A 27,268-nucleotide genomic window follows, 5' to 3' on the forward strand; every position below is an offset into this window, starting at 1 on the left:
TAAACGCTTTGATAGTGTGATCAAAGCATTTGGTTTTGTACAGACTTTTGGAGAAGCCTGTATATACAAGAAAGTGAGTGGGAGCTCTGTAGCATTTCTGATATTATATGTGGATGACATATTGCTAATCGAAAATGATATAGAATTTCTGGATAGCATAAAGGGATACTTGAATAAGAGTTTTTTAATGAAAGACCTCGGTGAAGCTGCTTACATATTGGGCATTAAGATCTATAGAGATAGATCAAGACGCTTAATTGGAGTTTCACAAAGCACATACCTTGACAAAGTTTTGAAGAAGTTAAAAATGGATCAAGCAAAGAAAGGATTCTTGCCTGTGTTACAAGGTGTGAAGTTGAGTAAAGACTCAATGCCCGACCACTGTAGAAGATAGAGAGAAAATGAAAGATGTTCCCTATGCTTCAGCCATAGGCTCTATCATGTATGCAATGTTGTGTACTAGACCTGATGTGTGCCTTGCTATAAGTCTAGCAGGGAGGTACCAAAGTAATCCAGGAGTGGATCACTGGACAGCGGTCAAGAACATCCTGAAATACCTGAAAAGGACTAAGGATATGTTTCTCATATATGGAGGTGACAAAGAGCTCATCGTAAATGGTTACATTGATGCAAGCTTTGACACTGATCCGAAGCAGCTATGTATTCCGCTTCACACGTAGATCCCGCCACGACGCTCTGCTTGGAACTGCACCAACTGACAGCTCCACCATTTAATAAAAACATGTATCCGGTTGTGGCTTATAGTCATCCAGATCAGTGTCAAATCTTGCATCGATGTAACCGGTTACGACGAGCTCTTTGTCACCTCCATATACGAGAAACATATCCTTAGTCCTTTTTAGGTATTTTAGGATGTTCTTAACCGATGTCCAGTGATCCACTTATAGCAAGTCACACATCAAGTTTGGTACACAGCATTGCATACATGATAGAGCCTATGGCTGAAGCATAGGGAACACCTTTCATTATCTCTCTATCTTTTGCAGTGGTCGAGCATTGATTCTGACTCAACTTCACACCTTGTAATACAGGCAAGAACCCTTTCTTTGCCTGATCCATTTTCAACTTCTTCAAAACTTTATCAAGGTATGTGCTTTGTGAAAGTCTAATCAAGCATCTTGATCTATCTCTATAGATCTTGATGCCCAATATATAAGCAACTTCACTGAGGCCTTTCATTGAAAAATTCTTATTCAAGTATCCTTTTATGCTATTCAGAAATTCAGTATCATTTCTGATCAACAATATGTCATCTACATATAATATCAGAAATGCTACGGAGCTCCCACTCACTTTCTTGTAAATACAGGCTTCTCCAAAAGTCTGTATAAAACCATATGATTTGATCACACTATCAAAGCGTATATTCCAACTCTGAGAGGCTTGCACCAGTCCATAAATGGATCGCTGGAGCTTGCACACTTTGTTAGCACCTTTTGGATCGACAAAACCTTCTGGTTGCATCATATACAACTCTTCTTTAAGGTATCCATTAAGGAATGCAGTTTTGACATCCATTTGCCAAATTTCATAATCACAAAATGCGGCAATTGCTAACATGATTCGGGCAGACTTAAGCATCACTAAGGGTGAGAAGGTCTCATCATAGTCAACTCCTTGAACTTGTCAAAAACCTTTTGCAACAAGTCGAGCTTTGTAGACAGTAACATTACCGTCAGCGTCAGTCTTCTTCTTGAAGATCAATTTATTCTCTATGGCCTGCCGATCATCGTGCAAGTCAACCAAAGTCCATACTTTGTTCTCATACATGGATCCCATCTCAGATTTCATGGCCTCAAGCCATTTTGCGGAATCTGGGCTCATCATCGCTTCCTCATAGTTCGTAGGTTCATCAGGGTCAACTAACATGACTTCTAGAACAGGATTACCGTACCACTATGGTGCGGATCTTACTCTGGTTGACCTACGAGGTTCGGTAGTAACTTGATCAGAAGTTTCATGATCATCATCATTAGCTTCCTCACTTACTGGTGTAGGAATCACTGGAACTGATTTCAATGATGAACTACTTTCCAATAAGGTAGAAGGTACAATTACCTCGTCAAGTTCTACTTTCCTCCCACTCACTTCTTTCGAGAGAAACTCCTTCTCTAGAAAGGATCCATTTTAGCAACAAATATCTTGCCTTCGGATCTGTGATAGAAGGTGTACCCAACAGTCTCCTTTGGGTATCCTATGAAGACACATTTCTCTGATTTGGGTTCGAGCTTATCAGGTTGAAGCTTTTTCATATAATAATCGCAGCCCCAAACTTTAAGAAACGACAACTTGGGTTTCTTCCCAAACCACAGTTCATAAGGTGTCGTCTCGACGGATTTAGATGGTGCCCTATTTAACGTGAATGCAGCTGTCTCTAAAGCGTAACCCCAAAACGATAGCGGTAAATCAGTGAGAGACATCATAGATTGCACAATATCTAGTAAAGTACGATTACAACATTCGGACACACCATTACGATGTGGTGTTCCAGGTGGCGTGAGTTGCAAAACTATTCTGCATTGTTTCAAATGAAGTCCAAACTCATAACTTAAATATTCACCTCCACGATCAGATCATAGAAACTTGATTTTCTTGTTACGATGATTTTCCACTTCACTCTGGAATTCTTTGAACTTTTCAAATGTTTCAGACTTATGTTTCATCAAGTAGATATACCCATATCTGCTCAAATGATCTGTGAAGGTAAGAAAATAGCAATATCCGCCACGAGCTTCAATGTTCATTGGACCACATACATCAGTATGTATGATTTCCAATAAATCTGTTGCTCGCTCCATTGTTCCGGAGAACGGAGTTTTAGTCATCTTGCCCATGAGGCATGGTTCGCATGTACCAGGTGATTCATAATCAAGTGATTCCAGAAGTCTATCAGAACGGAGTTTCTTCATCCACTTTACACCAATATGACCTAAATGGCAATGCCACAAATAAGTTGCACTATCATTATCAACTCTGCATCTTTTGGCTTCAATACTATGAACATGTGTATCACTACTATTAGGATTTAGTAAAAGTAGACCACTCATCAAGGGTGCATGACCATAAAAGATATTACTCATATAAATAGAACAACCATTATTGTTTGATTTAAATGAATAACTGTCTCGCATTAAACAAGATCCAGATATAATGTTCATGCTCAACATCGGCACCAAATAACAATTATTCAGGTCTAAAACTAATCCCTAAGGTAGATGTAGAGGTAGCATGTCGATGGCGATCACATCGACTTTGGAACCATTTCCCACGCGCATCGTCACATCGCCGTTAGTCAATCTTCGCTTAATCCGTAGCCCATGTTTCGAGTTGCAAATGTTAGCAACTGAACTAGTATCAAATACCCAGGCACTACTGCGAGCATTAGTAAGGTACACATCAATAACATGTATATCAAATATACCTTTCACTTTGCCATCCTTCTTCCCCGCCAAATACTTGGGGCAGTTCCGCTTCCAGTGACCAGTTCCTTCATAGTAGAAGCACTCAGTCTCGGGCCTAGGTCCAGACTTGGGTTTCTTCACTTGAGCAGCAACTGGCTAGCTGTTCTTTTTGAAGTTGCCCTTCTTCCCTTTACCCTTTTTCTTGAAACTGGTGGTCTTGTTGACCATCAACACTTGATGCTCTTTCTTGATTTCTACCTCCGTAGCCTTTAGCATTGCGAAGAGCTCAAGAATCGTCTTATCCATCCCTTGCATATTATAGTTCATCACGAAGCTCTTGTAGCTTGGTGGCAGTGATTGAAGAATCCTGTCAATGACTCTATCATCAGGAAGATTAACTCCCAGTTGAGTCAAGTGGTTGGTAGCCAGACATTCTGAGTATATGTTCACTGACAGAACTATTCTCCTCCATCTTGCAGCTATAGAACTTATTGAAGACTTCATATCTCTCAATCCGGGCATTTGCTTGAAATATTAACTTCAACTCCTGGAACATCTCATATGCTCCATGACGTTCAAAACGTCATTGAACTCCTGGTTCTAAGCCGTAAAGCATGGCACACTGAACTATCGAGTAGTCATCATCTTTGCTCTGCCAGGTGTTCATAACATCTGGCGTTGCTCCTGCAGCGGGTTTTTCACCTAGCGGTGCTTCCAGGGCATAATTCTTCTGTGCAGCAATGAGGATAATCCTCAAGTTACGGACCCAGTCCGTGTAGTCGCTACCATCATATTTCAACTTAGCTTTCTCTAGGAACGCATTAAAATTCAACGGAACAACAGCACGGGCCATCTATCTACAACAACATAGACATGCAAAATACTATCAAGTACTAAGTTCAAGATAAATTAAAGTTCAATTAATCAAATTACTTAAGAACTCCCACTTAGATAGACATCTCTCTAATCATCTAAGTGATCACGTGATCCATATCAACTAAACCATGTCCGATCATCACATGAGATGGAGTAGTTTTCAATGGTGAACATCACTATGTTGATCATATCTACTATATGATTCACCCTCGACCTTTCGGTCTCCAGTGTTCCGAGGCCATATGTGCATATGCTAGGCTCATCAAGTTTGACCCGAGTATTCTGCGTGTGCAAAACTGGCTTGCACCCGTAGTATGTGAACGTAGAGCTTATCACACCCGATCATCACGTGGTGTCTCGGCACGATGAACTGTAGCAACGGTGCATACTTAGGGAGAACACTTATACCTTGAAATTTAGTGAGAGATCATCTTATAATGCTACCGCCAAACTAAGCAAAATAAGATGCATAAAGGATAAACATCACATGCAATCAATATAAGTGATATGATATGGCCATCATCATCTTGTGCCTTTGATCTCCATCTCCAAAGCACTGTCATGATCACCATCATCACCAGCTAGACACCTTGGTCTCCATCTAAGCATCATTGTTGTCTCGCCAACTATTGCTTCTACGACTATCGCTACCACTTAGTGATAAAGTAAAGCAATTACAAGGCGATTGCATTTCATACAATAAAGCGACGACCATATGGCTCCTGCCAGTTGTCGATAATTGTGTTACAAAACATGATCATCTCATACAATAAAATTTAGCGTCGTGTCTTGACCATATCACATCACAACATGCCCTGCAGAAACAAGTTAGACATCCTCTACTTTGTTGTTGCAAGTTTTACGTGGTTGCTACGGGCTGAGCAAGAACCGTTCTTACCTACACATCAAAAAACACAACGCGGTATAGTGATTGCTTTTTGATATTCAAAAAGAACCCTGTTCATTGAATCCAATTCAACTAAAGCTGGAGAAACAGACACCCACTAGCCACCTATGTGCGAAGCACGTTGGTAGAACCAGTCTCACGTAAGCGTACGTGTAATGTCGGTCTGGGCCGCTTCATCCAGTAATGCCGATGAATCAAGAATCAACTAGGAACGGCAAGCAATATGTATATACCCACGCCCACAACTCCTTTGTGTTCTACTCGTGCATATAACATCTACGCATAAACCTGGCTCTGATACCACTGTTGGGGAACGTGGTAATTTCCAAAAAAATCCTACGCACACGCAAGATCATGGTGATGCATAGCAACGAGAGGGGAGAGTATCGTCTACGTACCCTTGTAGACCGTAAGCGGAAGCATTATGATAAAGCGGTTGATGTAGTTGTACGTCTTCACGATCGACCGATCTAGTACCAAAGATACGGCACCTCCGCGATCTACACACGTTCGGCTCGGTGACGTCCCGCGAACTCACGATCCAGTAGAGCTTCGAGGGAGAGCTTCGTCAGCACGACGGCGTGATGACGGTGATGATGTTGCTACCGAAACAGGGCTTCGCCTAAGCATCACTACGATATTACCGAGGTGGATTATGGTGGAGGGGGGCACCGCACACGACTAAAGATCAATGATCAACTTGTGTGTCTATGGGGTGCCCCCTCCCTGGTATATAAAGGAGTGGAGGAGGGGGAGGGTCGGCCCTCCTATGGCGCGCCCCATGGGGAGTCCTACTCCAACCGGGAGTAGGATTCCCTCCCTTTCCATGTAGTAGCAGTAGGAGAAGGAAGGAGGAAAGAGGAAGAAGGAAAGGGAGCGCCGCCCCCCCCCCCCACCCTTCCTAGTCCAATTCGGACTAGAGGGGAAGGGGGCGCGCGGCCTGCCCTGGCATCCCCTCCTCTCTTTCCACTAAGGCCCATTAAACTCCCCGGGGGGTTCCGGTAACCCCCCTGTCGGTGTCAAAACCGGCGGATCTCGGGTAGGGGGTCCTGAACTGTGCGTCTAGGCCGGATGGTAATAGGAGGCAAGGGACACGAAGTTTTACCCAGGTTCGGGCCCTCTCGATGGAGGTAAAACCCTACGTCCTGCTTGATTAATATTGATGATATGGGTAGTACAAGAGTAGATCTACCACGAGATCAGAGAGGCTAAACCCTAGAAGCTAGCCTATGGTATGATTGTTGATGTGTATGTTGTCCTACGGACTAAAACCCTCCGGTTTATATAGACACCGGATAGGGTTAGGGTTACATAGAGTCTGTTACAATGGTAGGAGATCTGAATATCTGTATCGCCAAGCTTGCCTTCCACGCCAAGGAAAGTCCCTTCCGGACACGGGACGAAGTCTTCAATCTTGTATCTTCATAGTCCAGGAGTCTGGCTGAAGGTATAGTTCAGCTATCCGAACACCCCCTAATCCAGCACTCCCTCAGTAGCCCCTGAACCAGGCTTCAATGACGACGAGTCTGGCGCGCAAATTGTCTTCGGCATTGCAAGGCGGGTTCCTCCTCCAAGTACTTCCTAGAAGATTTTGAACACAAAGATAGTGTCTGGCTCTGCAAAATAAGTTTCCACATATTGCCATAGAGAGAATAATATTTACACAAATCTCATCTGCTGACGTATTCCGTAGTGTGACATCACACCATGGCCAAGTTTTTATTCGAACCGTTTTACTGTCCCATCTTAGCGCGTTACGCGAGGCGGTTTCCTTGGCATGTCTTGTTAAAGTAGAGATCGTGTCCCCTTATTCCCGGATTCTCATCAATACGGGCGTGGGTAACCCAACCGCGCCATTGATTACGGCGCTTGGAGATAAGCGAGTTTTACCAGGCTGGTGGGCACACGTTGTTGCGTCCACCCATATAAGGGGATAAGGATCCACCCTTTCACCCACGCCTTCTTCCTCCTTTGCCTATCCATTCTTGCACACTCGAGCTCCAGCGCCCAAGTCCGCACTACCACCTCAACCTTCTCCAGTCATGTCCGGAGCAGGAGGCAAGTGGATGGTCTCCTCCGTCACGGAGGGACACATCAAAAAGCTGAGGAAGGCCGGATATCTGGCTAGCGATATCGCGCATCGGCTTCCCGAAAAGGGGCTGCTCATCCCCATTCCTAGGCCCCATGAGAGGGTGGTATTCCTCCCCCATTTCCTCCGCGGACTAGGCTTCCCTCTGCATCCATTTGTCCGGGGGCTCATGTTCTACTATGGCCTGGATTTCCACGATCTGGCCCCAAACTTCATCCTCAACATCTCGACGTTCATCGTCGTGTGCGAGGCGTTCCTCCGCATCCGCCCCCATTTCAGCCTATGGCTTAAGACTTTCAACGTCAAGCCGAAGGTGGTGCGCGGTAGCCAGGCGGAGTGCGGCAGTGCCATGGTCGGCAAGATGGCCAACGTCCTGTGGCTCGAGGGCTCCTTTGTGGAGACCCTGAAGGGGTGGCAATCGGGGTGGTTTTACATCACCGAGCCGTGCGACCCCGAATGGGTCGCAGCCCCTGAGTTTTAGTCTAGACCCCCTACACGGCTCACCTCCTGGAAGGAGACCGGCCTGTCGTGGGGTAAAAAAGGAGAGCTGACCGGACTCCAAACATGCGTCCAAACCCTAGTGAACAAGAAGCTCAAACTTGTCAACGTAGTCCAGGTTATGCTCATCCGCCTGATCCTCCCATGTCAACGACGGGCCTTCAATCTATGGGAGTTCGACTCGGCACAGCATCAAACTCTGAACAGGCTCTTCGACACGACGTACGAAGATGCCTGGAGGATGCTTTTCAAGGGCGCCGAGGCTCCTGCATCCGCTACCGAGGGTCACGGATTCAGCGCGCAGCATCACGCACTCGCGGTAAGCTGTTTTTCCTTTTACAGGGTATCAGTTTTACATAGTTTGATTCTATGCGGGATCTAAGCTCCCTTTCCTCTGACAGGATTGGCAGGTGACGTCCGGACAGATCAACTATCCGGCTCCTTTGCCCGAAGGCCCAGCGGACGCTCACCTGGCGAAGCTGCTGGTTCCGGCACCCTATGTGGTGCCAGAGAAGAGGGCAAAGAAGAAGGCCACGGGGACTCGAAAGAGTGCCCGACGCCCGGAGGTGTCGGATTCACCACCCGACGAATCCGAGGCGCACTCCTCCCATGAAGACGAGGAGGAGGAAGAAGAGACCCCTACCCCTCCAGCGGGGGAAGGGAAGAAAAGGAAGGCCGCCCCAACTGGGGAGGCCGAAGGGTCCAAGAAGGGGAAAACCCTTTCTCCGGACTACTCCACCGATGCCGACGACGGCAGAGAGGAGTGGCTGCCCAGGGCCAAGCCCCTGGCGAAATCGTAAGTGTCCGGATACCAAAGAAATTCATGGTATCCGTTTATTGCACAGCTTTCCCTTATGTCAAATGTGTTTATGCAGCCCACCCAAAGACCGGCTCGACGCGTCGTCGAGCGGCTCACTGGACTCGTCGGACGTGAACTTGCTTCCGACGGCTTCCTCCCCCCGCCCTATGGACGACACCGAGGTGTTGTCCCAACAGGTTCCCAGCAGGGAGGAGGTGGTCCCGGAGGCGCCGCAAGGCAACCTCCCGGTCTCCAGGAGTAAACGGGATGAAACCCCCCAGGGCTCCAAGTCCAGCCCTAGGCCGGACACCTGTCCGGAATCTTCAAAGGTTCCAGAGTCCGGCGGGGGACCTCCTTCCAAGAGGAGCAAGCCCGCCGTGCCGGTGACCTCCGTCCAATCGGAGGCGCCGGACAATATGTTGGAGGCGCTCCAAGGTGCCTCCATCGACGAGGGGCACCGCACTATTATGAGTGCGGTGATCCGGAAGGTTCAGTCCGCCAAGAGCAGACTGACTGAAGCTTGTACAAGCCTTTTAACAGGCTTTGAGGTAAGTAAAGAATGCGTAAATAATAGTACCGCATAGACAGTAGCCCCTGATGCTCTGTTTGGCGTTCGGGAAGAAAAGCCGAATAGAGGATCAAATAGAATTCGCAGGAGTCTAACAAAAATGAGTCAATATGCATGTGCAGGCTACCCTGCTTGCATCCGCCGCACTGACTGCGGAAGTGGACACGCTAAAGCAGGACCTCGAAAGGTCCGAGCAAGAGCTCGAGCGTGCCAAGAAGCAGCTCGAGGACAATGAAGGTAAGAAATACCTTGTTAAAAGTATATATATATATATATATATATATATATATATATAAAAGGTGCAATTGCAAAAAATGACAGGATTATCATGGCTATTGTAGGGGCCACGTCTGAGGTGGCGACCCTTAAGCAAGTGCTGGACGAGGCCAAGAAGAATTCGGCCTTGGAGCGCACCGAGCAGGAGAAGTATGAGGCCAAGGTTGGCAAGGTGCGGCAAGAGCTCCAGGCTCTCATGGAAACTCGAAGACACAAGCGTCCGAGCTTGCGGTGGCTATTGAAAGTGCCAAATCTGCGAAGGCCGAGTCCTAGAAGACCCTCCAGGAGTTGGATGAGGTGAAGAAGATAGCAGCGGGTAAGGCATTCTTTATGCAGAGTAAACACATAAACGTGAGTTACTTGATACTTACCCGAATCTGGAGCTCTCCAGGAGCATTCGCAGATCTCCCCCGGAGTGTGTCCGATGCCGCCGCATTCTATCGAGTTGAGGAGGGCAGCTCGACGGAGAAGGTGTTTTGGTCTCAGTACGGTGAGGCTGGACACCCCGTGCCCCTGAGCGACCAGCTGAAGCAACTGGTCGAGCTCCACAAGGCGGCCGAACAAGCCATGAAGGGCCTCATAGTTCGGCTGTGGCCTGGAGAGGCTCTGCTTGGGAGCTATTTCGGGCTGGTGCGGCGGCTGGTGGAGGCCTGTCCGAGGCTTGAAGACATCAAGCGCTCCATCTGCATTGAAGGTTCCCGTAGGGCCCTTGCCCATGCTAAGGTGCACTGGGGCAAGCTGGATGCGGAGAAGCTTGTGAAGGACGGGCCACCGCCGGGGAAAGAGCATCGCAAGCCCGAGAACTATTATAAGGATGTTCTGAAGGGTGCCCGCCTTGTTGCGGATGAATGTACCAAGGATGTATTTTTTGAGTAAAACCCGCTCGTGTTATCCTGTGCGCTGAAAACTTGTTCATATGCGCTAAGCAATGCTGCTTGAATTTAAAATATTACCTTCTGTGCGGCTGTTTATCAACACTGAGAGATGGCGAGTCGTCGGCTTCTGCCCCCTTGCCGCTAGTGCTGGGGTGTTCAGGGATAAACCTGGGCGCTCTTTTTCCCATATTTGGGTCCTTCGAGGGAGGCGCTCAGCCCAATGAACGAGGAAATCGGACTATAATGCGTGAAAACTCTCACTTAGCCATAGAATTCTATAATTTTAAATTTCGGCGAAGCCCCTAGTATTCGGAAGACCGAGTTCGGGGCGCTATCCACGCCTTGGCCGGACAGAGCCGACTCCTCGCCCTAAGCGGCATAAGTCTTTAAGGACTCGAAAAGACCTCTCGAACAGCGACCAGCTCTCGCCTCGTCATGACGGTCAGTTTTAGCTTTCTCCACTGAGGTGCTCGACCCAGCTCAACCGGGGCATAATCGCAGTGGTTCTCCTAGTGCTACCTTAGCCGATATAGCGGAACGTAAGGCACCAAAACATAGGAGCCGGGCAAACCCAACTATTGACCCAAGACATGATTCGGAGCCGATGCATATAATGCTATAAGTTCGGGGTGCCGCACTTGTTAAAGTGTTTGGACTTCTCACACCATGTTGAGGGGTACTGAAGCCCCTGGCGTATTTTGGCCGTACCAAAGTGTACGGGTGCAACATGTCGTTAAGGAACATATATATATATAAAGGTAATGCAAAAAATAGACAAAAGCTATGCATTGTTTATTAAAATAGTTGCGATCAAAGCAGAACGATACAAGTAATGCGATAAATGAAAAGTTGGACTATTTAACATGTCTGCTCCAGGGGCAAGCTGCGGAATAGTATGCGAAACGGGTATACTGCTCATGATAGAGACCACCTGGGATTTCCGTAATGTGGCATGGCTTGTCTTCTTCCCCGGTCCTTGCATCGTTTGTGCGGCAATTGAACTACCGAACAAGCCTTCCGAAGAGTAGAGTCCTGGAAGTAAGAGAAAAGTAAAAAATTGGCAGCCCCTGGTGCAGTTTAAGCCGTGTTTTGGGCGTGCCGTGATGGTGCCCCTCCCCCTATGCCCATGGTATTTCCAGAGCATAGTTATGGACGCGAAGTACTGGCGTCGCCTTTTTGCGAGGGTTGGGGTTGGGGCCGCATTGCTACGCCTGCTCGGAACGTGTCAGGCGGTCTTGTTGTAGGTTACTCTGGGCGCGCTTGACGGTGTCCGGATGTTTAATGGCCAGATTGGAGAACTGCCTGGAGAGGCTGCTTTGTACTTCCGCTGCAAGGGCCGCTGTGTGCTCCTCCGTTCGGAGGGAGCGTTCGGTGTTTCCATTGACCGCAATTACTCCATGAGGGCCTGGCATCTTGAGCTTAAGGTATGCGTAGTGCGTTACCGCATTGAATTTGGCGAATGCGGTTTGCCCGAGCAGTGCATGATAGCCACTGCGAAACGGGACTATGTCGAACATTAACTCCTCGCTTAGGAAATTATCCGGAGATCCGAAGACCACATCAAGTGTGACTAAGCCTGTGCAGTTGGCCTCTACACCTGGTATTACGCCTTTAAAGGTCGTTTTGGTGGGCTTAATCCTCGAGGGATCTATGCCCATTTTCCGCACTGTATCCTGGTAAAGCAGGTTCAGGCTGCTGCCGCCGTCCATAAGGACTCTAGTGAGATGAAATCCGTCAATAATTGGGTCTAGAACCAATGTGGCGAATCCGCCGTGACGGGTGCTAATGGGATGGTCCCTTCGATCAAAGGTGATCGGGCAGGAGGACCATGGGTTGAACTTTGGAGCGACCAGTTCTATCGCGTATACGTCCCTTAACGCGCGCTTCCGCTCCCTCTTGGGGATGTGGGTTGCGTAGATCATGTTCACTGTTCGCACTTGTGGGGGAAAACCCTTCTGTCCACTGTTGTTCGGTGGCCCGGGCTCCTCGTCGTCATCGCTATGCAGCCCCTTGTCCTCATTTTTGGCAGTTAACTTCCCTGCCTGCTTGAACACCCAACAATCCATGTTGGTGTGATTGGCCGGCTTTTCAGGGGTGCCATGTATCTGGCATAAGCGGTCGAGTATTCGGTCCAAACTGGACGGGCCCCTAGGATTCCTTTTGAATGGATTTTTCTGCTGACCGGATTTAGAGCCTCTGAATCCGGCATTAACTGCCGTATCATCTGCATTGTCGCCGTTAATGCGGCGCTTCTGCTTGTTGTGACGCGACCTGCCACTAATGTCCCTGGTGTCCGAACTACCAGGGTTCTTGGTCATGTTGTTGCTGCGAGCAAGCTAGCTATCTTCTCCCGCGCAAAAGCGGGTCATGAGTGTCATCAGTGCTGCCATAGATTTTGGCTTTTCCTGTCCGAGGTGCCGGGCCAGCCACTCGTCACGGATATTGTGCTTGAAGGCTGCTAGGGCCTCAGCGTCCAGACAGTCGACTATTTGATTTTTCTTTGTTAGGAACCGTGTCCAAAATTGTCTGGCCGATTCCTCTGGCTGCTGGATTACGTGACTTAGGTCATCGGCGTCTGGGGGTCACACATAAGTGCCCTGGAAATTGTTAAGGAATGCGGCTTCCAGGTCCTCCCAACAACTGATTGATCATGTTGGCAAGCTGTTGAGCCAATGCCTAGCTGGTCCTTTAAGCTTGAGTGGGAGGTATTTGATGGCGTGAAAATCGTCGCTGCGGGCCATGTGGATATGAAGGAGATAATCCTCGATCCATACCGCATGGTCTGTTGTGCCATCATATGATTTGATATTTACGGGTTTGAAACCCTCAGGGATTTGATGATCCATTATTTCGTCTGTAAAGCACAGTGCGTGTGCGGCGCCTCTGTACTAGGCGATATCATGACGTAGTTGCGATGAGCTTTGTCTACTATGTTCGGCCCTGCTGAATGTGTGGCCGGCGTGACGTTTACCGTCTCGAGCCGTGGGATGCCCATGCGATCCGTAGATCGAACGTGTTTGCCTTGCCTTGTCCTCCAACATGTCTCGTAAGTCCGGCGCATATTCCCGTGCCTTGGTACGGGGTGCGGCTTGAGTGGAGGGCCGGGAGGCCTCTCTGTCGCGGCCATGAGGTGGCCGTTCGGCCGCATCAAGTGCTTCATCCTCTAATTGGGGTAGCAACCTGCGCTTTGGGTAACTCTTGGAGGGACGTTCGAGTTTATGCTCTTCGGCCGCAAGGACTTCGGTCCATCTGTTGACCAGCAAATCTTGATCAGCTCAGAGTTGTTGCTGTTTTTTCTTGAGGCTTCTTGTCATGGCCATAAGCCTGCGTTGGAAACACTTTTGCTCAACGGGATCCTCTGGCACGATGAATTCATCGTCGTCGAGGCTTGCCTCGTCTTCGGAGGAAGGCATATAATTATCGTCCTCGACCTCTCTGTCTATCGCTCTCTCATGAGGGCTGGTTTCTCCATCCTCCTGTGCTAAGTCTTGCTGGAGGGGGTTTTCTTCGGCACTCTCCGGAGTATTATTATCTCCCGTGCTGGAATCGCCGTTTTTGTGCTGGTGGGATTTTGAGCGGCGCCGCTGACGTCGGCGCTTAGGCTGTTTCTTGGAGGGGTCATCCTCCGCTGTTCCATCGCCCTCTCCCTCTTTTGGGGTGTCCACCATGTATATGTCATATGACAAGGTGGCTTTCCAGGGCCTAGTAGGCGCTGGCTCTTCATCATCTCCTTCATCGGCGTCCATACCGTCGATGTCTTCGGAGTCGAAGTCGAGCATGTCAGTTAAGTCGTCGACAGTGGCTACAAAGTGGGTGGTGGGTGGGTTTTGAATTTCTTCATCGTCCGTACCCCAACCTTGCTGACTGTAGTCCGGCCAGGGCTCTCCTGATAAAGAGAGAGACTTCAGTGACTTCAGGATATCGCCGAAGGCGAGTGCTGAAAGATGTCTGCGGCAGTGAACTCCATAATCGGCGCCCAATCGGATTCGACTGGCAGGGGCGCGGGGGGTTTGGAGTCCGGAGAGGAGTCCGGCTCCTTGGAGTCACGAGCCTCGCAGAGTATGGGGCTGGTGTTCGGCTCAATCACCGTTTGGATCACAGCCCCCGAGGTGGCGTCCAACCACCCATCCTCGATCGGCGCGGTCGGCTCCGAACTAAGGGTCGGAGCCGATGCGGGTGCGGCCTCCAGGGCACTGTTCGGCGGCAGAGCTAGATCATGCTCGTCGTGACAGTGCGGTGCGCTCGGCAGTGGTTCGAATCCGTTGAGGATCAAGTCCCCGCGGATGTCAGCCGTGTAGTTTAAACTTCCAAATCTGACCTGACGGGCAGGGGCGTAGCTTTCGATCTTCTCTAGATGGCCAAGTGAATTGGCCCGCAGTGCGAAGCCGCCAAAGACGAAGATCTATCCGGGGAGGAAGGTCTCACCCTGGACTGCATCGCCATTGATGATCATAGGAGCCATCGGGCCTGACGGCGACGGCACAGAGGAACTCTCAATGAAAGCACCAATGTCGGTGTCAAAACCGGCGGATCTCGGGTAGGGGGTCCCGAACTGTGCGTCTAGGCCGGATGGTAACAGGAGGCAAGGGACATGAAGTTTTACCCAGGTTCGGGCCCTCTCGATGGAGGTAAAACCCTACGTCCTGCTTGATTAATATTGATGATATGGGTAGTACAAGAGTAGATCTACCACGAGATCAGAGAGGCTAAACCCTAGAAGCTAGCCTATGGTATGATTGTTGATGTGTATGTTGTCCTACGGACTAAAACCCTCCGGTTTATATAGACACCGGATAGGGTTAGGGTTACATAGAGTCGGTTACAATGGTAGGAGATCTGAATATCCGTATCGCCAAGCTTGCCTTCCACGCCAAGGAAAGTCCCTTCCGGACACGGGACGAAGTCTTCAATCTTGTATCTTCATAGTCCAGGAGTCCGGCTGAAGGTATAGTTTGGCTATCCGAACACCCCACAATCTAGGACTCCCTCACCCCCGGTACTCCGGTATATGCCTGAACTTCACTCGGAACCCTTCCGGTGTCCAAACATAGTCGTCCAATATATCGATCTTTATGTTTCGACCATTGCGAGACTCCTCGTCATGTCCGTGATCAAATCCGGGACTCCGAACTACCTTTGGTACATCAAAACACATAAACTCATAATACCAATCGTCACCGAACGTTAAGCGTGCGGACCCTATGGGTTCGAGAACTATGTAGACATGACCGAGACATGTCTCGGTCAATAACCAATAGCGGAACCTAGATGCTCATATTGGTTCCTACATATTCTACGAAGATCTTTATCGGTCAAACCGCATAACGATATATGTTGTTCCCTATGTCATCGGTATGTTACTTGCCCGAGATTCGATCGTCGGTATCTCAATACCTAGTTCAATCTCGTTACCGGAAAGTCTCTTTACTCGTTCCGTAATGCTACATACCGTAACTAAATAATACATCTCGAACGTATCTATAATATTTGGTTGCTCCATGCTATATTATCTTTTGTTTTGGGCATTATTGGGCTTTATTATCCACTTTTATAATATTTTTGGGACTAACCTATTAACCGGAGGCCCAACCCAGAATTGTTGTTTTTTGCCTATTTCAGGGTTTCGCAGAAAAAGAATATCAAAAGGAGTCCAAACGGAATGAAACCTTCGGGAACGTGATTTTCGGAACGAACATGATCCAGGAGACTTGGACCCTACGTCAAGAAACCAACAGGGAAGCCACGAGGTAGGGGCATGTCTACCCCCCCCCCCAGGCACGCCCTCCACCCTCGTGGGCCCCCTGTTGCTCCACCGATGTACTCCTTCCTCCTACATATACCTACATACCCCCAAATGATCAGATACGGAGCCAAAACCCTAATTCCACCGCCGTAACTTTCTGTATCCACGAGATCCCATCTTGGGGCCTGTTCCGGAGCTCCGCCGGAGGGGGCATCAATCACGGAGGGCTTCTACATCAACACCATAGCCCTTCCGAAGTGTGAGTAGTTTACCTCAGACCTTCGGGTCCATAGTTATTAGCTAGATGAATTCTTCTCTCTTTTTGAATCTCAATACAAAGTTCTCCCCCTCTCTTGTGGAGATCTATTCGATGTAATCTTCTTTTGCGGCGTGTTTGTTGAGACCGATGAATTGTGGGTTTATGATCAAGTTTATCTATGAACAATATTTGAATCTTCTCTGAATTCTTTCATGTATGATTGGTTATCTTTGCAAGTCTCTTTGAATTATCAGTTTGGTTTGGCCTACTAGATTGATCTTTCTTGCAATGGGAGAACTGCTTAGCTTTGGGTTCAATCTTGTGGTGTCCTTTCCCAGTGATAGTAGAGGCAGCAAGGCACATATTGTATTGTTGCCATCGAGGATAACAAGATGGGGTTTTATCGTATTGCATGAATTTATCCCTCTACATCATGCCATCTTGCTTAAAGCGTTACTCTGTTCTTATGAACTTAATACTCTAGATGCATGCTGGATAGCGGTCAATGTGTGGAGTAATAGTAGTAGATGCAGGCAGGAGTCGGTCTACTTGTCTCGGACGTGATGCCTATATACATGATCATACCTAGATATTATCATAACTATGCTCAATTCTGTCAATTGCTCAACAGTAATTTGTTCACCCACCATAAAATACTTATGCTCTTGAGAGAAGCCACTAGTGAAACCTATGGCCCCCGAGTATCTTCCATCATATTAATCTTCCAACACTTAGTTATTTCATTTGCTTTTTACTTTGCTTTTATTTTACTTTGCATCTTTATCATAAAAATACCAAAAATATTATTTTATCATATCTATCAGATCTCACTCTCATAAGTGACAGTGTAGGGATTGACAACCCCTTATCGCGTTGGTTGCGAGGATTTATTTATTTTGTGTAGGTGCGAGGGACTCGCGCGTAGCCTCCTACTGGATTGATACCTTGGTTCTCAAAAACTGAGGGAAATACTTACGCTACTTTGTTGCATCACCCTTTCCTCTTCAAGGGAAAACCAACGCAGTGCTCAAGAGGTAGCAAGAAGGATTTCTGGCACCGTTGCCGGGGAGGTCTACGCAAAAGTCAACATACCAAGTACCCATCACAAACCCTTATCTGCCGCATTACATTATTTTCCATTTGCCTCTCATTTTCCTCTCCCCCACTTCACCCTTGCCGTTTTATTCGCCCTCTCTCTCTCTATCCTCCCTCTCTTTTTCTGTTCGCCTCTTTTCCGTTTGCTTGTCGTTATGGCGAGTCCTCTATCTTCTCCGTTGTCTCCCGAGAATGAAGTTCTAAATTTTAAGCAAAGGGAGGGAGAAAATCTAAAAGACGCTTGGTATAGAATTTGCAATGCTCAAAATAGATCTACCAGGAAGCAATCTACTTCCGTTCTTCTTCGCAATTTTTATGTAGGCGCTACTCCTTGGTACAGATATATCCTTGATACCATTACCGGAGGGAACTTCTTTGGTAGCCATACTTTTTATTCTTCTAATGCTATGATAGATTTGTTTGGCTCACCCCCTCTTTTGGTTAATGGAACTATGTTAACTTTGGAGCATGTAATGCAAAGACTTGAAATTATTGAAAATAAGGTTGCTACTGTAGAGTTAATTGAAAATTTGGATAAAAAGATCCACAACCGAATCACTCAATATGGATCTAAATTAGGAGTCACTTTGAAAAATATTAAAGAAAAAGAACCTATAGTTAATGAGAAAATAAATCAGGATTCCACTAGAATCGATAAACTTGAGGATATTATTACCAACTTGGGAACCGCTTTTTCTTCCGTAAAGAATACTCCAAGTCCTCCCACTAAAATTTCCAAGCTTATGTATGTTCCTAAAAATAAGGGTGAATCCTCTAGTAAGGAAACTGCGGATCTCAAATCTATAAGTATTCATCCCAATCTTTTTGCTATCATTAAGGAACCATTTGTTACAAATGAATTTTCAATCTTGTGCCTAAAATTTTGATAATCAATGAAAATAGATAAATTCCTAAGGATGGTAGATTCCTCATTGAAGAATTACCTACCAAAGATGGCAATACTTAGATCTATCCTTGCTTTTTATGCCTAGCTAGGGGCGTTAAACGATAGCGCTTGTTGGGAGGCAACCCAATTTTATTTTTATTCCTTGCTTTTTGCTAATGTTTAGTAATAAATAATTTACCTATCCTATGTTTTGGTTGTGTCTTTTGTGTTTAATTAGTGTTTGTGCCAAGTAGAACCGTTGGGAAGACTTGGGGAAAGTCTTGTTAATCTTGCTGTAAAAAAACAGAAACTTTAGCGCTCACGAGAACTGCTGCCATTTTTATTTGGAAAGTGATATTTAGTTAATTATTTTTTAAGATTATTAATAGATAAATTCCTCACGTCCAGAAATTTATTTTAGAATTTTTGGGGTTTCATATATTGCGCTAGCTACAGATTACTACAGACTGTTCTGTTTTTGACAGATTCTGTTTTTCGTGTGTTGTTTGCTTATTTTGATGAATCTATGGCTAGTAAAATAGTTTATAAACCATAGAGAAGTTGGAATACAGTAGGTTTAACACCAATATAGATAAAGAATGAGTTCATTGCAGTACCTTGAAATGGTGTTTTGTTTTCTTTCGCTAACGGAGCTCACGAGATTTTCTACTTTAAGTTTTGTTTGTGAAGTTTTCAAGTTTTGGGTAAGGATTTGATGGATTATGGAACAAGAAGTGGCAAGAGATTAAGCTTGGGAATTTCCATGGCACCCCCAAGATAATCTAAGGACACCAAAAAGCCAAAGCTTGGGGATGCCTCGGAAGGCATCCCCTCTTTCGTCTACTTCCATCGGTAACTTTACTTGGAGCTATATTTTTATTTACCACATGATATGAGTTTTGCTTGGAGCGTCTTGTATGATTTGAGTCTTTGATTTTTAGTTTTCCACAATCATCCTTGCTGCACACACCTTTTGAGAGAGACACACATGATTCGGAAATTATTAGAATACTCTATGTGCTTCACTTATATCTTTTGAGTTATATAGTTTTGCTCTAGTACTTCACTTATATCTTTTAGAGCACGGTGGTGGATTTGTTTTATAGAAATTATTGATCTCTCATGCTTCACTTAGATTATTTTGAGAGTCTTAAATAGCATGGTAATTTTCTTAAATAATCCTAATATGCTAGGTATTCAAGATTAGTAAAAACTTTCTTATGAGTGTTGTGAATACTAAGAGAAGTTTGATGCTTGATGATTGTTTTGAGATATGGAGGTAGTGATATTAAAGTTGTGCTAGTTGAGTAGTTGTGAAATTGAGAAATACTTGTGTTGAAGTTTGCAAGTCCCGTAGCATGCACGTATGGTAAATGTTATGTAACAAATTTGAAACATGAGGTGTTCTTTGATTGTCCTCCTTATGAGTGGCAGTCAGGGACGAGCGATGGTCTTTTCCTACCAATCTATCCCCCTAGGAGCATGCGCGTAGTGCTTGCTTTTTGATGACTTGTAAATTTTTGCAATAAGTATGTGAGTTCTTTATGACTAATGTTGAGTCCATGGATTATACGCACTCTCACCTTTCCATCATTGCTAGCCTCTTCGGTACCGTGCATTGCCCTTTCTCACATTGAGAGTTGGTGCAAACTTCGCCGGTGCATCCAAACCCCGTGATATGATACGCTCTTTCACACATAAACCTCCTTATATCTTCCTCAAAACATCCACCATACCTACCTATTATGGCATTTCCATAGCCATTCCGAGATATATTGCCATGCAACTTTCCACCATCCCGTTTATCATGACACGTTCATCATTTTCATATTGTTTAGCATGATCATGTAGTTGACATAGTATTTGTCGCAAAGCCACCATTCATAACTCTTTCATACATGTCACTCTTGGTTCATTGCATATCCCAGTACACCGAGGCATTCATATAGAGTCATACCTTGTTCTAGTATTGAGTTGTAATCATTGAGTTGTAAATAAATAGAAGTGTGATGATCATCATTTAATAGAGCATTGTCCCAATAAAAAAGAGAAAGGCCAAATAAAAAATAAAAAAAAATAAAAAAAAAGGCCAAATAAAAAAGGGACAATGCTACTATCCTTTTTTCCACACTTGTGCTTCAAAGTAGCACCATGGTATTCATGATAGAGAGTCTCTTGTTTTGTCACTTTCATATACTAGTGGGAATTTTTCATTATATAACTTGGCTTGTATATTCCAACAATGGGCCTCCTCAAGTGCCCTACATCTTCGTGAGCAAGCAAGTTAGATGCACACCCACTAGTTTCTTTTGTTGAGCTTTCATACATTTATAGCTCTAGTGCATCCGTTTCATGGCAATCCATACTCCTTGCCTTAACATCAATCGATGGGCATCTCCATAGCTCATTGATTAGCCTCGTTGATGTGAGACTTTCTCCTTTTTTTGTCTTCTCCACATAACCCCCATCATTATATTCTATTCCACCCATAGTGCTATATACATGGCTCACACTCATGTATTGCGTGAAGGTTTATAAAGTTTGAGATTACTAAAGTATGAAACAATTGCTTGGCTTGTCATCGGGGTTGTGCATGATGAGAGCATTCTTGTGTGACAAAAATGGAGCATGACTAAACTATATGATTTTGTAGGGATGAACTTTCTTTGGCCATGTTATTTTGAGAAGACATAATTGCTTAGTCAGTATGCTTGAAGTATTATTATTTCTATGTCAATATTAAACTTTTATCTTGAATCTTTCGGATCTGAATATTCATGCCACAATTAAGAAGAATTACATTGAAATTATGCCTAGTAGCATTCCACATCAAAAATTCAGTTTTTATCATTTACCAACTCGAGGACGAGCAGGAATTAAGCTTGCGGATGCTTGATATGTCTCTAACGTACCTATAATTTTTGATTGCTCCATGCTATATTATCTTCTGTTTTGGACATTATTGGGCTTTATTATCCACTTTTATATTATTTTTGGGACTAACCTATTAACCGGAGGCCCGGCCCAGAATTGTTGTTTTTTGCCTATTTCAGGGTTTCGCAGAAAAAGAATATCAAACGGAGTCCATGTTGGGGAACGTAGCAGAAATTCAAAATTTTCCTACGTGTCACCAAGATCTATCTATGGAGAGACCAGCAACGAGGGGAAGGAGAGTGCATCTACATACCCTTGTAGATCGCTAAGCGGAAGCGTTCAAGTGAACGGGGTTGATGGAGTCGTACTCGTCGTGATTGAGATCACCGATGATCCTAGTGCCGAACGGACGGCACCTCCGCGTTCAACACACGTACAGCTCGACGATGTCTCCCACGCCTTGATCCAGCAAGGAGAGAGGGAGAGGTTGAGGAAGACTCCATCCAGCAGCAGCACAACGGCGTGGTGATGATGGAGGAGCGTGGCAATCCTGCAGGGCTTCGCCAAGCACCTACGGGAGAGGAGGAGGTGTCACGGGAGGGAGGGAGGCGCCAAGGGCTCAGATATGGATGCCCTCCCTCCCCTCCACTATATATAGGGGCAGGGGAGAGGGGGGAGGCGCAGCCTTGCCCCTTCCTCCAAGGAAGGGGTGCGGCTAAGAGGGGGGGAGGAGTCCATCCTCCCCAAGGCACCTCGGAGGTGCCTTCCCCCTTTAGGACTCTCCCCTTTTTTCTATATCTTGGCGCATGGGCCTCTAGGGGCTGGTGCCCTTGGCCCATGTAGGCCAAGGCGCACCCCCTACAGACCATGTGGCCCCCCGGGGCAGGTGGCCCCACCCGGTGGGCCCCCGGGACCCTTCCGGTGGTCCCGGTACAATACCGATGACCCCGAAACTTGTCCCGATGGCCGAAACAGGACTTCCTGTATATAAATCTTTACCTCCGGACCATTCCGGAACTCCTCATGACGTCCGGGATCTCATCCGGGACTCCGAACAACATTCGGTAACCACATACAAACTTCCTTTATAACCCTAGCGTCATCGAACCTTAAGTGTGTAGACCCTACGGGTTCGGGAGACATGCAGACATGACCGAGATGTTCTCCGGTCAATAACCAACAGCGGGATCTGGATACCCATGTTGGCTCCCACATGTTCCACGATGATCTCATCGGATGAACCACGATGTCAAGGACTCAATCGATCCCGTATACAATTCCCTTTGTCTAGCGGTATGGTACTTGCCCGAGATTCGATCGTCGGTATACCGATACCTTGTTCAATCTCGTTACCGGCAAGTCTCTTTACTCGTTCTGTAACACATCATCTCGTGATCAACCCCTTGGTCACATTGTGCACATTATGATGATGTCCTACCGAGTGGGCCCAGAGATACCTCTCCGTTTACACGGAGTGACAAAATCCCAATCTCGATTCGTGCCAACCCAACAGACACTTTCAGAGATACCCGTAGTGTACCTTTATAGCCACCCAGTTACGTTGTGACGTTTGGCACACCCAAAGCACTCCTACGATATCCGGGAGTTGCACAATCTCATGGTCTAAGGAAATGATACTTGACATTAGAAAAGCTTTAGCATACGAACTACATGATCTTGTGCTAGGCTTAGGATTGGGTCGTGTCCATCACATCATTCTCCTAATGATGTGATCCCGTTATCAACGACATCCAATGTCCATGGTCAGGAAACCGTAACCATCTATTGATTAACGAGCTAGTCAACTAGAGGCTTACTAGGGACATGGTGTTGTCTATGTATCCACACATGTATCTGAGTTTCCTATCAATACAATTCTAGCATGGATAATAAACGATTATCATGAACAAGGAAATATAATAATAATCAATTTATTATTGCCTCTAGGGCATATTTCCAACAGTCTCCCACTTGCACTAGAGTCAATAATCTAGTTCACATCGATATGTGATTAACACTCAAGGTCACATCCCCATGTGACTAACACCCAAAGAGTTTACTAGAGTCAATAATCTAGTTCACATTTACCATGTGATTAACACTCGATGAGTTCTGGGTTTGATCATGTTATGCTTGTGAGAGAGGTTATAGTCAACGGGTCTGAACCTTTCAGATCCGTGTGTGCTTTACAAATCTCTATGTCATCTCCTAGATGCAGCTACCACGTTCTATTTGGAGCTATTCCAAATAACTGTTCTATTTGGAGCTATTCTAAATTGTTGCTCCATTATACGTATCCGGTATCTCTACTCAGAGCTATCCGGATAGGTGTTAAGCTTGCATCGACGTAACCCTTTACGACGAACTCTTTTACCACCTCCATAATTGAGAAAATTCCTTAGTCCACTAGTTACTAAGGATAACTTTGACCGCTGTCCTGTGATCTATTCTTGGATCACTCTTGTACCCCTTGACTGACTCATGGTAAAGCACACTTCAGGTGCGGTACACAGCATAGCATACTGTAGAGCCTATGTCTTAAGCATAGGGGACGACCTTCGTTCCTTTCTCTCTATTCTGCCATGGTCGAGCTTTAAGTCTTAACTTCATACCTTACAACTCAGGCAAGAACTCCTTCTTTGACTGATCCATCTTGAACACCTTCAAGATCACGTCAAGGCATGTGCTCATTTGAAAGTACTATTAAGCGTTTTGATCTATCCTTATAGATCTTGATGCTCAATGTTCAAGTAGCTTAATCCAGGTTTTCTATTGAAAACACTTTCCAAATAACCCTATATGCTTTCCAGAAATTCTACGTCATTTCTGATCATTAATATGTCAACAACATATACTCATCAGAAATTCTATAGTGCTCCCACTCACTTCTTTGGAAATACAAGTTTCTCATAAACTTTGTATACACCCAAAATCTTTGATCATCATCAAAGCATACATTCCAACTCCGAGATGCTCACTCCAGTCCTCAGAAGGATTGCTGGAGCTTTGCATACTTATTAGCATATTTCAGGATAGACAAAACCTTCCGGTTGTATCACATACAACCTTTCCTCAAGAATCGTCGAGGAAACAATGTTTTGACATCCTATCTGCAAGATTTCATAAATAATGCAGTAATTGCTAATATAATTCCAACAGACTCTTAGCATCGCTACGAGTGAGAAAGTCTCATCGTAGTCAACTTCTTGAACTTGTCGAAAAACATCTTAACGACAAGTCGAGCTTTCTCAATGGTGACACTTACCATCATTGTCTGTCTTCCTTTCAAAATCCATATGTACCCAACAGCCTTACGACCATCAAGTAGTTCTACCAAAGTCTACACTTTGTTTTCATACATGGATCCTCTCTCGGGTTTTTTATGACCTTGAGCCATTTATCGGAATCCGGGCCCACCATCGCTTCTCCATAGCTCGTAGGTTCATTGTTGTCTAGCAACATGACTTCCAAGACAGGATTACGTACCACTCTGAAGTAGTACGCATCCTTGTCATCCCACGAGGTTTGGTAGTGACTCGATCCGAAGTTTCATGATCACTATCATAAGCTTCCACTTCAGTTGGTGTACGTGCCACAGGAACAACTTCATGTGCCCTGCTACACACTTGTTGAAGTGACGGTTCAATAACCTCATCAAGTCTCCACCATCCTCCCACTCAATTCTTTCGAGAGAAACTTTTCCTCGAGAAAGGACCCGATTAAAGAAAAACAATCCATATTGCTTTCGGATCTGAATTAGGAGGTATACCCAACTGTTTTGGGTGTCCTATGAAGATGCATTTTATCCGCTTTGGGTTCGAGCTTAATCCTGAAACTTTTTCACATAAGCGTCGCAGCCCCAAACCTTTAAGAAACGACAACTTAGGTTTCTCTAAACCATAATTCATACGGTGTCATCTCATCGGAATTACGTGGTGCCCTATTTAAAGTGAATGTGGTTGTCTCTAATGCCTAACCCATGAACGATAGTGGTAATTCGATAAGAGACATCATGGTACGCACCATATCCAATAGGGTGCAACTATGATGTTCGGACACACCATCACACTATGGTGTTCCAGGCGGTATTAATTGCGAAACAATTTCCACAATGTCTTAATTGTATGCCAAAACTCGTAACTCAGATATTCATCTCTATGATCATATCATAGACATTTTATCCTCTTGTCACAATGATCTTCTACTTCACTCTGAAATTATTTGAACCATTCAATAATTCAGACTTGTGTTTCATCAAGTAAATATTCTCAACATCTACTCGAATCATCTGTGAAGTAAGATCATAACGATATTCACTGCATGCCTCAGCACTCATTGGATTGGACACATCAAATGTGTTACTTCCAACAAGTTGCTATCTTGTTCCATCTTACTGAAAACGAGGCTTTTTAGTCATCTTGCCCATGTGGTATGATTTGCATATCTCAAGTGATTCAAAATCAAGTGAGTCCAAACGGTCCATTTGCATGGAGTTTCTTCATGCATATACACCAATAGACATGGTTCGCATGTCTCAAACTTTTCAAAAACGAGTGAGTCCAAAGATCCATCAACATGGAGCTTCTTCATGCGTATTATACCATTATGACTTACATGGCAGTGCCACAAGTAAGTGGTACTATCATTACTATCTTATATCTTTTGGCATGAAAATGTGTATCACTACGATCGAGATTCAATAAACCATTCATTTTAGGTGTAAGACCATTGAAGGTATTATTCAAATAAACAGAGTAACCATTATTCTCCTTAAATGAATAACCGTATTGCGATAGACGTAATCCAATCATGTCTATGCTCAACGCAAACACCAAATAACAATTATTTAGGTTTAACACCAATCTCTTTGGTAGAGGGAGCGTGCGATGCTTGATCATATCAAGCTTGGAAAAAACTTCCAACACATATCGTCAGCTCACCTTTAGCTAGTCTCTGTTTATTCCGTAGCCTTTTGTTTCGAGTTACTAACACTTAGCAACCGAACCGGTATCTAATACCCTGGTGCTACTAGGAGTACTAGAAAAGTACACATTAACACAATGTATATGCAATATACTTCTATCCACCTTGCCAGCCTTCTTATCTACCAAGTATCTAGGGTAATTCTGCTCTAGTGGTTGTTCCCCTTATTACAGAAGCACTTAGTCTCGGGTTTGGGTTTTACCTTGGGTTTCTTCACTAGAGCAGCAGCTGATTTGCCGTTTCATGAAGTATCCCTTCATGCCCTTGCCCTTCTTGAAACTAGTGGTTTCACCAACCATCAACAATTGATGCTCCTTCTTGATTTCTACTTTCACGGTGTCAAACATCGCGAATACCTCAAGGATCATCATATCTATCCCTGATATGTTATAGTTCATCACGAAGCTCTAACAGCTTGGTGGCAATGACTTTGGAGAACCATCACTGTCTTATCTGGAAGATCAACTCCCACTCGATTCAAATGATTGTTGTACTCAGACAATCTGAGCACAAGCTCAACAATTGAGCTTTTCTCCTTAGTTTGCAGGTTAAGAAAGTCATCGGAGGTCTTATACCTCTTGACATGGGCACGAGCCTGAAATCCCAATTTCAGCCCTCAAAACATCTCATATGTTTCGCGACGTTTCAAAAATGTCTTTGGTGCCTCAACTCTAAACCGTTTAACTGAACTATCACGTAGTTATCAAAACGTGTATGTCAGATGTTCGCAACAACCACAGACAACGTTCGAGGTTCAGCACACTGAGCGGTGCATTAAGGACATAAGCCTTCTATGAAGCAATGAGGACAATCCTCAGTTTACGGACCTAGTCCGCATAATTGCTACTATCAACTTTCAACTAATTTTTTTTCTCTAGGAACATATCTAAACAGTAGAACTATAGCGTGAGCTACGACATAATTTGCAAAATCCTTTTGACTATGTTCAGGATAATTAAGTTCATCTTATGAACTCCCACTCAGATAGACATCCCTCTAGTCATCTAAGTGATTACATGATCCGAGTCAAACTAGGCCGTGTCCGATCATCACGTGAGACGGACTAGTCATCATCGGTGAACATCTTCATGTTGATCGTATCTTCTATACGACTCATG

This window comes from Triticum dicoccoides, chromosome 4A (genome assembly GCF_002162155.2).
Source record: "Triticum dicoccoides isolate Atlit2015 ecotype Zavitan chromosome 4A, WEW_v2.0, whole genome shotgun sequence".
Lineage (NCBI taxonomy): Eukaryota > Viridiplantae > Streptophyta > Magnoliopsida > Poales > Poaceae > Triticum > Triticum dicoccoides.